We start from the raw sequence: 15904 nt of genomic DNA, 5'->3' as shown, positions 1-15904 counted from the left end.
GACAACACAAGGACACAGTCATTACCAGACCCCTCCCTTGGCGTTATTGTATAATGTCCCAGCATTCCCAGCAGCGCTCACCTCTCCGCTCAGCAGCTCAGTGATCCTGGTGGTAAGTTCTACGATCTTCTGCTCATGTATCAGGGAATGAGGTGGAGGCTCGGTGATGGGGCTCTGGGTCCTGCTCCATCCTCCTGACACACGGGGTGTCACACACTCACCAGACGACTTCTTTACTACCTTGTAATCCTGTGTATGGAGAGATGCCGATCACTACAGAGATTCTAAGAATCCTTCACCTTTCCAGTCATTTCCCTGTTTTATTACTAGAGATAAGAGTGATGTCATGTGAGACTCTCACCTCTCCAGTTATCAAGGAGATGATCTCCAGGGTGAGGTCTAATATCCTCGCAGCCATGAGGTCTCTGTCCTTCTCCATCCTTGGTGGATCATCAATGGAAAGGACCATTGTCTTTTAAAAGAAAACTAGAGAACCTGAGGGAAACATTGAGGATTGAGAGCAAAATTGTGTTTAGAAGAACATCTTATCTGAAGTAAAGTGAGTAATTAGCAAATCTGATCGGTGGAGGTTCAACGGCTCGGATCACCACGAATCCACGATCTTCACGAATCACAAGAATAAGGTGTAAGAGTGTATAGAGCGGTGGTCACACATTTATGCTTCTGCTCCAATCAACTCCATGGGACTGCCGGAGATCGCCGAGCTCTGTATTCATCTTCTCTTTGTCAGTCCCATAGAGTTGAATGGTGTGACCACCGGTTCATACATTCTGGCACCTCATACTTGTGATTGGTGGGGATCCCAGTGGTCAGACCCCCACCAATCAGATACTTATCTTCTGTCCTATGTGTAGGGATTGCATTCCTATGATAAGACAACTCCATTAAGGATTACTGATAGCACACTATACATTGCATCTTTCATATGAATGATAGTCGGCAGTGCATCGTCCTGTGTAAAGAGGTAGAAATGAACAGCTGCATGAATGATCGTAAGGACTGACTGATCGCTCAAGTGGCCATTTATTGTAATTATCTGCCTGTGTAAACGGTCTTTAAGGCCACATTCAATATTTTATGAACCAATTGAGTTCAATGAGGCTAATCACAGGGCTATTTTTTGACGACCAGTGAACAGCGGACAACAAAAGATAGCACATGTTGCGGCCAGACAGAGCGCACTGATGATCAATGGGACTGTTTTTAACAGATGATTAGAAAGGAGTGCACCCGTTTGAGAGCCATTAAAAACAGGTACACCAAATGGCATTCAGGGGTTACAATAAAATAAAATAAAATAAAATACTCACCTCATCCACTTGCACTCGCAGGGACAATCTCCTCCTCAGGCTTTAGGACCCGACGCTCTAAGTGTGGTGACATCACATGATGTGACGCCATCATTCACGTGCAAGTAGGTGAGTTTTTTTTTTATAGATCTATTAACACTACTGGGGATGGGGGGGGGGCAAAATATATACTGGGGGCACAACTGGACACAAATATATATATAAGGGGCCATTATTTATATCGAGGGGGTACTATGTGGGAAACTAATACTGGGGGCACTAAGGCGCCATTATTTATACTTGGGGACACTATTAGGGCCTTTTAATATTGGTGGGGGCAGAAAATAAGTCCCTTCAGCGGCTATAATGCAAAAAAAATGTAGCCGGGGACATGGACATGTCGTATTTTTTTAGTTTTCACTGACCGACAGCCCCCATACATTTGAAGAGGACCATTTTAACGGCCATTTATTCATGTGAACGGCCCATTCACACAACCATATTTATGGGTCCGCATCCGTTCCACAATTTTGCAGATGGGATGGGGACCCATCAATTTAAATCGGGCCGCAGAGGATGCGGACAGCACACTGTGTACTTTCGTTCCACAGCCCCGCATTTCTATCATAGATCTGGCCGTGTGCGTTCCACATTTGGCCGGTATATGTGTTTTGTGGATTTGCTATTTAATATATACAGTGCTGCCCATAATTGTTCATACCCCTGGCAAATTTTGACTTAAAGTTACTTTTATTCAACCAGCAAGTAATTTTTTGACGGGAAATGACATGGGTGTCTCCCAAAAGATAATAAGACGACTTACAAGAGGCATTAATGTGGAAAAAAAAAAAAAAAACATTTCTCGGCTTTTATTTACATTTGAGCAAAAAGTTTCCGGTCCAAAATTATTCCTACCCTTCTCAATAATCAATAGACAAACCTTTATTGTCTATTACAGCAATCAAACGCTTCCTATAATTGCAGACCAGCTTTTCGCAGGTCTCCACAGGTATTTTTTCCCATTCATCTTTAGCAATGAGCTCCAAATCTTTCAGGTTGGAGGGTCTTCTTGCCATCACCATGATCTTTAGCTCCCTCCACAGATTCTCAAATGGATTCAAGTCTGGACTCTGGCTGGGCCACTCCAAAACGTTAATGTTGTTGTCTGCTAACCATTTCTTCTCCACTTTTGCTGTGTGTTTTGGGTCATTGTCATGCTGAAATGTACATTGGTGCCCAAGGCCAAGTTTCTCTGTAGACTGCCTGATGTTGTTGTTGAGAATCCTTATGAATTGCTCTTTTTTCATGGTGCCGTTTACTGTGATTAGGTTCCCTAGTCCATTGGCTGAAAAACACCCCCAAAGCATTAGGTTACCACCACCATATTTGACAGTGGGGATGGTGTTCTTTGGGTTGAAGGCTTCTCCTTTTTTATGCCAAATGAAGGAAACATCATTGTGACTAGAGTTGAGCGAACACCTGGATGTTCGGGTTCGAGAAGTTCGGCCGAACTTCCCGGAAATGTTCGGGTTCCGAACTTGACCCGAACTTCGTCCCGAACCCGAACACCATTAAAGTCAATGGGGACCCGAACTTTTTGGCACTAAAAAGGCTGTAAAATAGCCCAGGAAAGGGCTAGAGGGCTGCAAAAGGCAGCAAAATGTAGTTAAATCCCCTGCAAACAAATGTGGATAGGGAAATGAATAAAAATAAAAATAAATAAAAATTAACCAATATCAATTGGAGAGAGGTCCCATAGCAGAGAATCTGGCTTCATGTCAGCAGAGAATCAGTCTTCATGTCATAGCAGAGAATCAGGCTTCACGTCACCCAACACTGGAACAGGCCACTGTCAGATATTTTTAGGCCCCGGCACCCAGACAGAGGAGAGGCTCATTCAACTTTGGGTTGCCCCGCAATATAATGATAAAATGAAAATAAAAATAGGATTGAATGAGGTGCCCTGGAGTACAATAATATATGGTTAAGGGGACGTAGTTAATGTCTAATCTGCACAAGGGATGGACAGGTCCTGTGGGATCCATGCCTGGTTCATTTTTATGAACGTCAGCTTGTCCACATTGGCTGTAGACAGGCGGCTGCGTTTGTCTGTAATGACGCCCCCTGCCGTGCTGAATACACGTTCAGACAAAACGCTGGCCGCCGGGCAGGCCAGCACCTCCAAGGCATAAAAGGCTAGCTCTGGCCTTGTGGACAATTTAGAGACCCAGAAGTTGAATGGGGCCGAACCATCAGTCAGTACGTGGAGGGGTGTGCACACGTACTGTTCCACCATGTTAGTGAAATGTTGCCTCCTGCTAACACGTTCCGTATCAGGTGGTGGTGCAGTTAGCTGTGGCGTGTTGACAAAACTTTTCCACATCTCTGCCATGCTAACCCTGCCCTGAAAGGAGCTGGCCGTGACACAGCTGCGTTGGCGACCTCTTGCTTCTCCTCTGCCTTCGCCTTGGGCTTCCACTTGTTCCCCTGTGACATTTGGGAATGCTCTCAGTAGTGCGTCTACCAACGCGCACTTGTACTCGCGCATCTTACTATCACACTCCAGTGCAGGAAGTAAGGTGGGCACCTTGTCTTTGTACCGTGGATCCAGCAGGGGGGCAACCCAGTAGTCCGCACACGTTAAAATGTGGGCAACTCTGCTGTCGTTGCGCAGGCACTGCAGCATGTAGTCGCTCATGTGTGCCAGGCTGCCCAGAGGTAAGGACAAGCTGTCCTCTGTGGGAGGCGTATCGTCATCATCCTGCGTTTCCCCCTAGCCACGCACCAGTGATGGGCCAGAGCAGCGTTGGGTGCCACCCCGCTGTGACCATGCTTCATCCTCATCCTCCTCCACATCCTCGTCCTCCTCGTCCTCCAGTAGTGGGCCCTGGCTGGCCACATTTGTACCTGGCCTCTGCTGTTGCAAAAAACCTCCCTCTGAGTCACTTCGAAGAGACTGGCCTGAAAGTGCTAAAAATGACCCCTCTTCCTCCTCCTCCTCCTCCTGGGCCACCTCCTCTTCCATCATCGCCCTAAGTGTTTTCTCAAGGAGACATAGAAGTGGTATGGTAACGCTGATAACGGCGTCATCGCCACTGGCCATGTTGGTGGAGTACTCGAAACAGCGCAACAGGGCACACAGGTCTCGCATGGAGGCCCAGTCATTGGTGGTGAAGTGGTGCTGTTCCGTAGTGCGACTGACCCGTGCGTGCTGCAGCTGAAACTCCACTATGGCCTGCTGCTGCTCGCACAGTCTGTCCAGCATGTGCAAGGTGGAGTTCCACCTGGTGGGCACGTCGCATATGAGGCGGTGAGCGGGAAGGGCGAAGTTATGCTGTAGCGCAGACAGGCGAGCAGCGGCAGGATGTGAATGCCGGAAGCGCGAACAGACGGCCCACACTTTATGCAGCAGCTCTGACATTTCGGGGGTAGTTGTGAATGAACTTCTGCACCACCAAATTCAGCCCATGCGCCAGGCAAGGGATGTGCGTCAAACCGGCTAGTCCCAGAGCTGCAACGAGATTTCGCCCATTATCGCACACCACCAGGCCGGGCTTGAGGCTCACCGGCAGCAACCACTCGTCGGTCTGTTGTTCTATACCCCGCCACAACTCCTGTGCGGTGTGGGGCCTGTCCCCCAAACATATGAGTTTCAGAATGGCCTGCTGACATTTACCCCGGGCTGTGCTGAAGTTGGTGGTGAAGGTGTGTGGCTGACTGGATGAGCAGGTGGAAGATAAGGAGGAGGAAGCCGAGTAGGAGGAGGTGGCAACAGGAGGCAAAGAATGTTGCCCTGCGATCCTTGGCGGTGCAAGGACGTGCGCCAAACAGCTCTCCGCCTGGGGCCCAGCCGCCACTACATTTACCCAGTGTGCAGTTAGGGAGATAAAGCGTCCCTGGCCGTGCTTACTGGTCCACATATCTGTGGTTAAGTGGACCTTGCCACAGATGGCGTTGTGCAGTGCACACTTGATTTTATCGGATACTTGGTTGTGCAGGGAAGGCACGGCTCTCTTGGAGAAGTAGTACCGGCTAGGAACAACATACTGTGGGACAGCAAGCGACATGAGCTGTTTGACACCGCGTGTGCACTTATCTACATACTACTGTGCAGACAATCCCCGGTCACAATATCATCCCCTTTCTAGGGACATTCCCCTCACACTGAGGTTCTATCACCAGGAGAAGACATCACTGTGTGATCTGTGTGGTCCGGGGACCAGGATGGGACTGACGGGGGCAGCACCAGTTCAGCGCGGCCTCCCCTCCACAGTTCCTGCTCATTAGAGCTCCGGCCTCCGCTGTGCAGGGACAGTGAGGAGAGGACACAGCGCTGCAGCCCCTTCATCTAAAAGAGGTTGTCCCCACCGATCACACACTGCCTCCATATCCTAGTGATATCACAGAACATTGTGTGATGGAAGACCCCTCTAATCCAGGAGAACAGCCCCTCTTACAGGGGTCTGGGGGGTCTCCTAATATTCCAGGGGGAGAGCAGACATGTCTGAGGAGAACTCCCCTCCTGACCACCAGACTGTGTGAGCAGAGACTCTCTATGGCCGGTGCTGCCCCCTGCTGGGTGGACCTGCTATATATCACTAGTGTTGAGCGAGCATGCTCAGCCGAATACCAGTTTGGCTGGAGCATCGCTATGCTCGGCACATGGCGGTACTCGGCCGGCTACCGCATGTGCTCGAGCACAATGCTCGAGTCTCCTCCCCGCACGTTTTGCTGCTGCTAAGCAGCCAATAAACGTGCAGGTAAGTATTGCCCTCACTGTAATGCCAGTAGCCATGTTGTCTACTGGCATTACAGTGATTGACTGGCCGGAACGCGTCATCGGGTGCTATATAGCACCCGATGACGCGTGTTCGGCTCATTCTAAGTCAGGGAGAGCTGAGCATAGGAAGGGACAGACAGTGTAGGTAGTGTAATTGAATAAAATGTTTCTACTAAAACGTTTCAGAGACCCAAAATTCCTTGCAAGGACTATTGTGTGTGACAGCAGCAATATATGTTTGTAGCGCAACCTGCGCTAAATTGCTCAGTGTTAGGGAGAGCTGTGCATAGGAAGGGACAGTGTAGGGAGTGTAATACTAAAAACTTTTCAGAGACCCAAAAGTCTTTTAAGGACTACTGTGTGTGACAGCAGCAATATATATTTTTAGCGCATCCTGTGCAAAATACAGTGTAATAGGCCGCTGCGGACAGTTAAATTATCCGCGCCACATCTCCTGTGTAAATCGTGCACATCCCTAAAATATCTGTGACATCCAGTGCACTTTTTCCGTAGACTGTGTTCGCTGCGGACAGTTAAATTATTTGCGCCACATCTCCTGTTTAAAGTGTGTGCATCCCTAAAATATCAGTCACATCCAGTACACTTTTTTGTAGACACTGCGAACTGTGACATTTCCTAATCACAAATACCTTTGTAAATTTTTTTGCGCATACACTTCCAAATCCTACGCTACTATACATGTGACATACTTTCAAGCATATATACCATTTAAAATGAAGAAGCAGTAAGGGATGGGGAAGTGGCCGTGATGCTGATGGTGCACGCAGAGGCCGTGGCCCTGGGCGCGGAGAAACAGTGCCTGCTGCCAGAGCACAAGATAAACAATCATCCAAGATACCTAGCTTCATGTCCCAGTTTGCAGGGCGGCGCAGGACCCCACTCTTGAAGTCAGACCAGTGCGACCAGGTGGTCGGTTGGATTGCAGCAGATAATGCTTCCAGTCGGTTAAGCACCTCCTGTCTTCCACCAAGTCCAGTCTCAGTAGCCATGAGTCTGGTCAACACAATTCTCACCCTGATCCTCCTTCCTCCCACCATTTACAGTCTGGCCAAACAAGTGATCCCACACTTGGATATTCTGAGGACCTCTTTTCATCGCCATTACTTGATTTGGCCCTATCGCCAAGCACGCTTGAAGAGGGACATGAGCTCTTGTGCCCTGATTCCCAACCTCTTGAACATCCACAGTCACAAGAACATGATGGTGGGGAATGGCAATTAGTGTTTAATGAGGTGGATGATGATGAGACACAGTTGCCAATCAGTCAACCGCAATTACTGTCTCAAGAGGTTGAGGAAGAGGATGAGACACAGTTGTCAATCACTGAGGTTGTGGTTAGGTCAACAAATCAGGAGGATGATCAGAGTGAGGAAGTGGAAGAGGAGGTGGTGGACGATGAGGTCACTGATCCAACCTGGGAAGGTGGAAAGCCGAGCGAGGACAGCAGTATAGAGGGGGAGGGATCTGCTGCACCGCAACAGGCTGGAAGAGGCAGTGGGGTGTCAAAAGGGAGAAGGCGGGCCACACCACACAGGCCTGCAACTGTTCCACGGAGCAACCCCTTGCGGAAATCTCCCTTACCAAGGGGTAGATGTTCCGCAATATGGCGCTTTTTTGAGGAAAGTGCGGATGACAAAAGAATAGTAGTTTGCAACCTGTGCCATACTGAAAATAAGCCGGGTTTGAACACTAGCAACCTCACCACCACCCACATGATCCGCCACATGGCATCCAAGCACCGTAATAAGTGGGATGAACGCCTGGGTCCACAATCTGTGTCTGAGGGTCACACCACTGCCTCTTCTTCCCCTGTGTTACGTGCTGGCCAATCCCCTGTCGAAGGCGCAGGCCCGGATGCATCCCCCCTGCACCTGGACCTTCGCAAGCACCATCAGTGACCACATCTACTTCCGTATCCCAGCGCAGCGTACAAATGTCCTTACCCCAGACATTTGAACGCAAGTGCAAATACCCAGCCATCCACCCACAGGCCATAGCACTAAATGCGCAACTTTCCAAATTACTGGCCCTGGAAGTGTTGCCATTTAGGCTTGTGGACACTGAGGCCTTCCGTGGTCTGATGTAGGTGGCCGTCCCTCGTTATGCAGTCCCCAGCCGCCACAAAATTTTCACGGTATGCCGTGCCCGCCTTACACCAACATATGTCCCGTAATATCACACATGCCCTGACCAATGCAGTTACTGGGAAGGTCCACTTAACCACGGACACAAGTGCATTCGGCCAGGGCCGCTACATTTCCCTGATGGCACACTGGGTGAACATTGTAAAGGCCCGGAGCGAGTCGTACCCTGGGATGGCACAGGTGCTACCGACGCTAAATATTGCGGGCCCTACGTCGATCAGGGTTTCCGCCAGCACCTACGTTAGTGGCTCCACCCCCACTTCCTTCACTTCCACTTCCATATCCGCGTGCAGCACCAGTCAGTCATCAGTTGGTAGCTGAAAGCAGTGTAGCACTGCAGTGGGGAAGCGGCAACAGGCCGTGCTGAAGCTGATATGCTTAGGGGACAAACAGCACACAACCACAGAGCTGTGACAGGGGATAAGAGACCAAACTGAGCTGTGGCTCTCGCCACTCAACCTAGAACCACGCATGGTTGTGTCTGATAATGGCCGTAACTTAGTGTTGGCTTTGGAGCTCAGCAAGCTCACACACATACCATGCCTAGCCCACGTGTTCAACCTTGTGGTTCAGCGGTTTCTCAAAACCTACCCCAATCTGCCTGAGCTACTAGTGAAGGTGCGCAACGTGTGTGCACATTTCCGCAAGTCATCAACAGCTTCCGTCGTTCTGTCAATGCTGCAGCAGTGCTTGAAATTGCCAGTTTACCAGCTGTTGTGCGACGTGAGCACGAGCTGGAACTCCACGTTCCACATGTTGGCCAGGCTTTGTGAGCAGCAAAGGGCGGTAGTGGTTTACCAGCTGCAACATGGTCATCGGCCTTTCCAGTCAGCTTTCGCTATTCACAAGCGAGGAGTGGGCATGAATGTCTGACCTCTGAGAGGTTTTAGGAAACTTTGAGGAATCAACAGAGATAGTGAGCGTCGATAACGCTATCATCAGCGTCACCATCCCACTTCTGTGTCTACTCAAACGGTCGCTGCTCACAATTAAGGATGACACTTTGCATGTGGAAGATGTGGAAATGGAGGAAGACATTACACAGGCTGATAGCCAGACCTCCCCTCAGTTCGTCTTCTCAGCGCAAATTGGACGATGAAGAGGAGGAGGAGCAGGAGACGTTTGCCTCCGCTACAGAGAATAGTACCCATAGAAGAATAATTCCATCTGTTCAGCGTGGGTGGGCAGAAGAGGAGGAAGAGGATGAGGAGATTGAGAGTGATCCTCCTGATGCCTGTTGGTACTCTGGCACACATGGCTGACTTCATGTTAGGCTGCCTTTCCCACAACCCGCGTATTATACGCATTTTAGACAACAAGGATTACTGGTTGCTCACCCTTCTCGACCCCCGCTACAAAGAGAACTTCTCATCTCTCATTCTTCTAGTGGGGAGGACAAGCAAAATGGTGCAATACCAGAAGGTCCTTGTGGAAAAATTGCTCCAAAAATTCCCATCTGACAACGCGGGTGGCAGAGTCCGTAGTTCCTTGGCCAACCGAGGAGGGGAGACGAGGGGAACACACAGCAGTTCCAACAGAGGCAGGGCAACACTCTCCAAAGCCTGGGACAGTTTAATGACACCCCGCCAGCACCCTAACCCTGATGCGCGGCCTAGTGTCACAAGGAGAGAAAATTTTTGAAAGATGGTGAAGGTGTACGTAGCAGACTGTGTCAGCGTCCTCAATTATCCCTCAGTGCCTTACAACTACTGGGTGGAGGTGCTGGCCTGCCCTTCCGCCAGCGTTTTGTCTGAGCGGGTATTTAGTGCTGCTGGTGGCATTATAACAGATAAGCGTATCCGCCTGTCAACTGAAAATGCTGACAGGTTGACTATTATAAAAAATGAACAAGGCCTGGATTGACCATGACTTCTCTACTCCACCAGAGAAAAGCGGCTGAACATAAAGGCACTTTACATGTGTTGTTTATAATGTACTGAATACACTGTATTCCCATGCACCCCTTCAACCACAAACAAGGGTATATGGTTAAATCTAGCTTTTCTCATCCTCCTCCTCTTCCATCATATCAACATGCTTATTCGTCACATATAATGCCCTCGCATATAATTTTTTAGAGGGTCAGCTCACCAGCAGGCCTTCACGTACAATCTTTTACAGGGTCAGCTCACCTGCAGGCCTGCACATAAAATCTTTTACAGGGTCAGCTCACATGCAGGCCCACACCTCAAATCTTTTACAGGGTTAGCTCACCTGAAGGCCCTCACATAAAAAAATGTATAGGGTCAGCTCACCTGCAGGCCCACACATAAAATCTTTTACAGGGTCAGCTCACCTGAAGGCCCTCACATTTAATTTTTTAGAGGGTCAGCTCACCTACAGGCTTACACATAAAATCTTTTACAGGGTCAGCTCACCAGCAGGCCCGCACCTCAAATCTTTTACAGGGTCAGCTCACCTGAAGCCCCCTACATTAAAAATTTTAGAGGGTCAGCTCACCTGCATGCCTCCGCATATAATGTTTTACAGGGTCAGCTCACCTAAAAGGCACTCGCATATACCGTATGTTTCGCCCCATAAGATGCATTTTTATTTCCCCCAAAGGTGGAGGGAAAATGCCCCTGCGTCTTATGGGGCGAATACTAATAAAGCACTACCATTTTGGAAGAGCTTTATTAATACAGGAGGACCGGGAATTGGTGAAGGCTCTGTACTCACCGCTTCATGGTCCTCAGCTGTCAGCTGTGCAGGGCTGCGCACAACGTGAGCGCGGGGGGTGAGGAGCGGCGGCGTCCGGAGCAGGAAAGGGGAGCTTTTTTTAATTTTATTTCATATGAGGCTGATGGACGCTGCTGGGGTCATATATGAGGCTGCTGGGGTCATATATGAGGCTACTGGGGGCATATATGAGGCTACTGGGGGCTGAATGCAGACTACTGGGGGCATATATGAAGCTACTGGCGGCTTGAGAGAGACTACTGGGGGCATATATGAGGCTACGGGGGGCTGAACAGAGCCTAATGGGACCTGATATGAGGCACGGGGCTCTTATCTGAGGTCTGATTGGGGTTCATTTACATTGGGGTATGAGCTGAGGTCTGATTGGGGGTCTGATCTGAGGTCTTATTTGGGTCTTATTAACATTGGGGGTCTGATTGGTGGATTGGCCTGAGGTGTCATGAAACATTTTTTTTTTCTTATTGTCCCCCTCTTATGGGGCGAAAAATACTGTAATTTTTACAGGGTCAACTGACCAGCAAGCTTTCACCTGCAATCTTTTACAGGGTCAGCTCACCTGCAGGCCCGCACCTAAAATCTTTTACAGGGTCAGCTCACCTACAGGACTGCACCGTAAATCTTTTACAGGGTCAGCTCATCTGCAGGCCCGCACCTAATTATACCTAATAGGTAATTTATACGCATTCTGCCTTGCTTGGATGTGGTAGCCGTAGCTGTTTCTCAGGCTCCCTCTCCGAAATCGAACCAGGATTCTCCCGTTACCCATGGTCTACATTGTTTGGTACAAAAACAACATCAAAAGTTGATAGGGCAGACATCCGAATGGATCGTCGCCGTCACGGGAATGTGCGATCGTCCCCAAGTTATCTAGAGTCACCAAAGCGGCAGCAGGTCCTCGCCCCTAAGGTTTTAGATGGTCAGATCAGCAGGCCCTCGCCCATGTTTCAGATGGTCAGATCAGCAGGCCCTCGCCCATGTTTCAGATGGTCAGATCAGCAGGCCCTCGCCCATGTTTCAGATGGTCAGATCAGCAGGCCCTTGCTCCTAATGTTTTTGAGGGTCACCAGCAGGCCATCAATAATAATTTTTCAAGGCTGTGTATGATGCCCTCCTTTATGTGTAATAAAGGGTGTATTGGAGTGTCGGTTCCTTGTAATTTTTGGCAGCCCTTTCCCTTAGTGCATAGGCTTTATGAGTGTAGGAGTCCCACTACCTGAACAACTGTACCACAATGTGAATGAGGCCCTCCTTTATGTGATATACAGGTTGTATCAGAGTGCCTCTTCCTTGTAATTTTTTGCAGCACTTGCACTTTATATACAAGTAAATATACAGTAAGGAATGTTTCCTAACAATTTTTCCTTTAAAATCGATTTTTTTTCTTCGGTTTTCTGCGTATTATTGTCAGTCTGTAAAAGTGGCGTACTACTCGGACAACATCGTTCCCAGCAGCGACCTGGGAGTCAAAGATGCATCCAGACATCCTCCCCATGCTGTTCCCGAACCATTTCAGTGGTGTTTCCATCAATTTCTGACCTTTTCCTATTACCCAGACACCCTCCCCTCTTCAGAGCAGCAGGCGCCTGGTTTAATGCTCGGGTTCTCCCATCGGCTTCCATTATACTCGGGTGCTCGGTCAACACTATATATCACCTGTAGAACCGCTCCATTCTAATAAACCCAGAACCAAGACCAATAACTGACCTGCAGATCTCACCTCCTGGGGCTGCAGGACCTGCAATGACGTCACAGTCATGTGATCAGGAACATGAGATGGAGGTAATGTTTAGTGGCTGTAGGACCTTGGATGATGTCATACTGGTCACATGACAGGAATTGATAAAGAGTGAAAAGCCTTTACTGCTTTACTCCTCCCCTTTTGTGACTGATCACATGACCATGACATCATCAAAGGTCCTGTAGTCATTAAAGTATAATGTCTGCAGATAGGTAATGCCTAGAATGCATGGGTTCATGAGAGGTTTAGGTCACGTGTGAATCTGAGATTAGTGGTGGTGAATTTTTTTTAAAAATTTTTTTTTCTGGGGGGGGTGTAAATTAGTCTAGTATCTTCTATCATACAGCAGAGACCAGAAGGAAATGGGTAAAACTACTACCATTGGTCCCCCCACCCCTCACACAGACCGCTCCCCATGGTTCCCCCTCTCTCTCACACAGACCGCTCCCCATGGTACCCCCTCTCTCACACAGACCGCTCCCCATGGTTCCCCCTCTCTCACACAGACCGCTCCACATGGTTCCACCCTCTCTCACACAGACCGCTCCCCATGGTTCCCCTCTCTCTCTCACACAGACCGCTCCCCATGGTTCCCCTCTCTCTCTCACACAGACCGCTCCCCATGGTTCATCCTCTCTCACACAGACGGCTCCACATGGTTCCCCCTCTCTCACACAGACCGCTCCCCATGGTTCCCCCTCTCTCACACAGACTGCTCCCCATGGTTCCCCCTCTCCCACACAGACCGCTCCCCATGGTTCCCCCTCTCTCACACAGACCGCTCCACATGGTTCCACCCTCTCTCACACAGACCGCTCCCCATGGTTCCCCTCTCTCTCTCACACAGACCGCTCCCCATGGTTCCCTCTCTCTCACACAGACCGCTCCCCATGGTCCCCCCACCCCTCACACAGACCGCTCCCCATGGTTCCCCCTCTCCCACACAGACCGCTCCCCATGGTTCCCCCTCTCCCACACAGACCGCTCCCCATGGTTCCACCCTCTCTTACACAGACCGCTCCACATGGTTCCACCCTTTCTCACACAGACCGCTCCCCATGGTTCCCCCTCTCTCACACAGACCGCTCCCCATGGTTCCCCCTCTCTCACACAGACCGCTCCCCATGGTTCCCCCTCTCTCACACAGACTGCTCCCCATGGTTCCCCCTCTCCCACACAGACCGCTCCCCATGGTTCCCCCTCTCCCACACAGACCGCTCCCCATGGTTCCCCCTCTCTCACACAGACCGCTCCACATGGTTCCACCCTCTCTCACACAGACCGCTCCCCATGGTTCCCCTCTCTCTCTCTCTCACACAGACCGCTCCCCATGGTCCCCCCACCCCTCACACAGACCGCTCCCCATGGTTCCTCCTCTCTCACACACACACCGCTCCCCATGCTTCCCCCTCTCTCACACAGACCGCTCCCCATGGTTCCTCCTCTCTCTCACACAGACCGCTCCCCATGGTTCCTCCTCTCTCTCACACAGACCGCTCCCCATGGTTCCTCCTCTCTCACACACACACCGCTCCCCATGGTTCCTCTCTCTCACACAGACCGCTCCCCATGGTTCCTCCTCTCTCACACACACACCGCTCCCCATGGTTCCTCTCTCTCACACAGACCGCTCCCCATGGTTCCTCCTCTCTCACACAGACCGCTCCCCATGGTTCCTCTCTCTCACACAGACCGTTCCTCATGGTTCCCCCCTCTCTCTCACAGACCAGTCCCCATGGTTCCCCCCTCTCTCTCTCACAGACCGCTCCCCACGGTTCCCCCCTCTCTCTCACACAGACAGCTCCCCACGGTTCCCCCTCTCTCACACAGACAGCTCCCCACGGTTCCCCCTCTCTCACACAGACTGCTCCCCACGGTTCCCCCTCTCTCACACAGACTGCTCCCCACGGTTCTCCCTCTCTCACACAGACTGCTCCCCATGGTTCCCCCTCTCTCACACAGACTGCTCCCCATGGTTCCCCCTCTCTCACACAGACTGCTCCCCATGGTTCCCCCTCTCTCACACAGACTGCTCCCCATGGTTCCCCCTCTCTCACACAGACCGCTCCCCATGGTTCCCCTCTCTCACACAGACCGCTCCCCATAGTTCCCTCTCTCTCACACAGACTGCTCCCCATGGTTCCTCCTCTCACACAGATCTGTCCCCATGGTTCCCCCTCTTTTTTACAGAGTCCTCTCCCCATGGTTCCCCCTCTCTCACACAGACCGCTCCCCATGGTTCCTCTCTCTCACACAGACCGTTCCTCATGGTTCCCCCCTCTCTCTCACAGACCAGTCCCCATGGTTCCCCCCTCTCTCTCACACAGACCGCTCCCCACGGTTCCCCCTCTCTCACACAGACAGCTCCCCACGGTTCCCCCTCTCTCACACAGACAGCTCCCCACGGTTCCCCCTCTCTCACACAGACTGCTCCCCACGGTTCTCCCTCTCTCACACAGACTGCTCCCCATGGTTCCCCCTCTCTCACACAGACTGCTCCCCATGGTTCCCCCTCTCTCACACAGACTGCTCCCCATGGTTCCCCCTCTCTCACACAGACCGCTCGCCATGGTTCCCCTCTCTCACACAGACCGCTCCCCATAGTTCCCTCTCTCTCACACAGACTGCTCCCCATGGTTCCTCCTCTCACACAGATCTGTCCCCATGGTTCCCCCTCTTTTTTACAGAGTCCTCTCCCCATGGTTCCCCCTCTCTCACACAGACCGCTCCCCATGGTTCCCCCTCTCTCACATAGACCTCAACACATGGTTCCCCCCTCACACAGACCGCTCCCCGCTGTTCTCCCTCTCTCACACAGACCTCACCCTATGGTTTCCCCCTCACACAGACCGCTCCCCATGGTTTCCCTCTCTCACACAGACTGCGCCCCATGGTTCCTCCTCTCACACAGATCTGTCCCCATGGTTCCCCCTCTTTTTTACAGAGTCCTCTCCCCATGGTTCCCCCTCTCTCACACAGACCGCTCCCCATGGTTCCCCCTCTCTCACATAGACCTCAACACATGGTTCCCCCCTCACACAGACCGCTCCCCGCTGTTCTCCCTCTCTCACACAGACCTCACCCTATGGTTTCCCCCTCACACAGACCGCTCCCCATGGTTTCCCTCTCTCACACAGACTGCGCCCCATGGTTCCCCCTCTCTCACACAGACCGCTTAAGAATTCTTTGGTGTTCAGTATCACAGGTGTAA

At 51.0% G+C, this 15904-nt stretch overlaps 1 long non-coding RNA gene across 1 annotated transcript; it reads right to left on the bottom strand.

Moving 5' to 3' along the window:
* Positions 1-104: 104 nt before the first annotated feature.
* On the bottom strand, positions 105-12694 carry LOC122934831. The gene is made up of 3 exons (XR_006388684.1): positions 12660-12694; positions 362-495; positions 105-249 (listed from the first exon to the last, which is right to left on the bottom strand). It is a non-coding gene; the product is annotated as an uncharacterized LOC122934831 (long non-coding RNA).
* Positions 12695-15904: the final 3210 nt, after the last annotated feature.

Source organism: Bufo gargarizans, chromosome 4, assembly GCF_014858855.1.
Source record: "Bufo gargarizans isolate SCDJY-AF-19 chromosome 4, ASM1485885v1, whole genome shotgun sequence".
Lineage (NCBI taxonomy): Eukaryota > Metazoa > Chordata > Amphibia > Anura > Bufonidae > Bufo > Bufo gargarizans.
The sequence above is the reverse complement of the archived record's forward strand: the minus strand, read 5'-3'. Positions and strand labels throughout refer to the sequence as shown.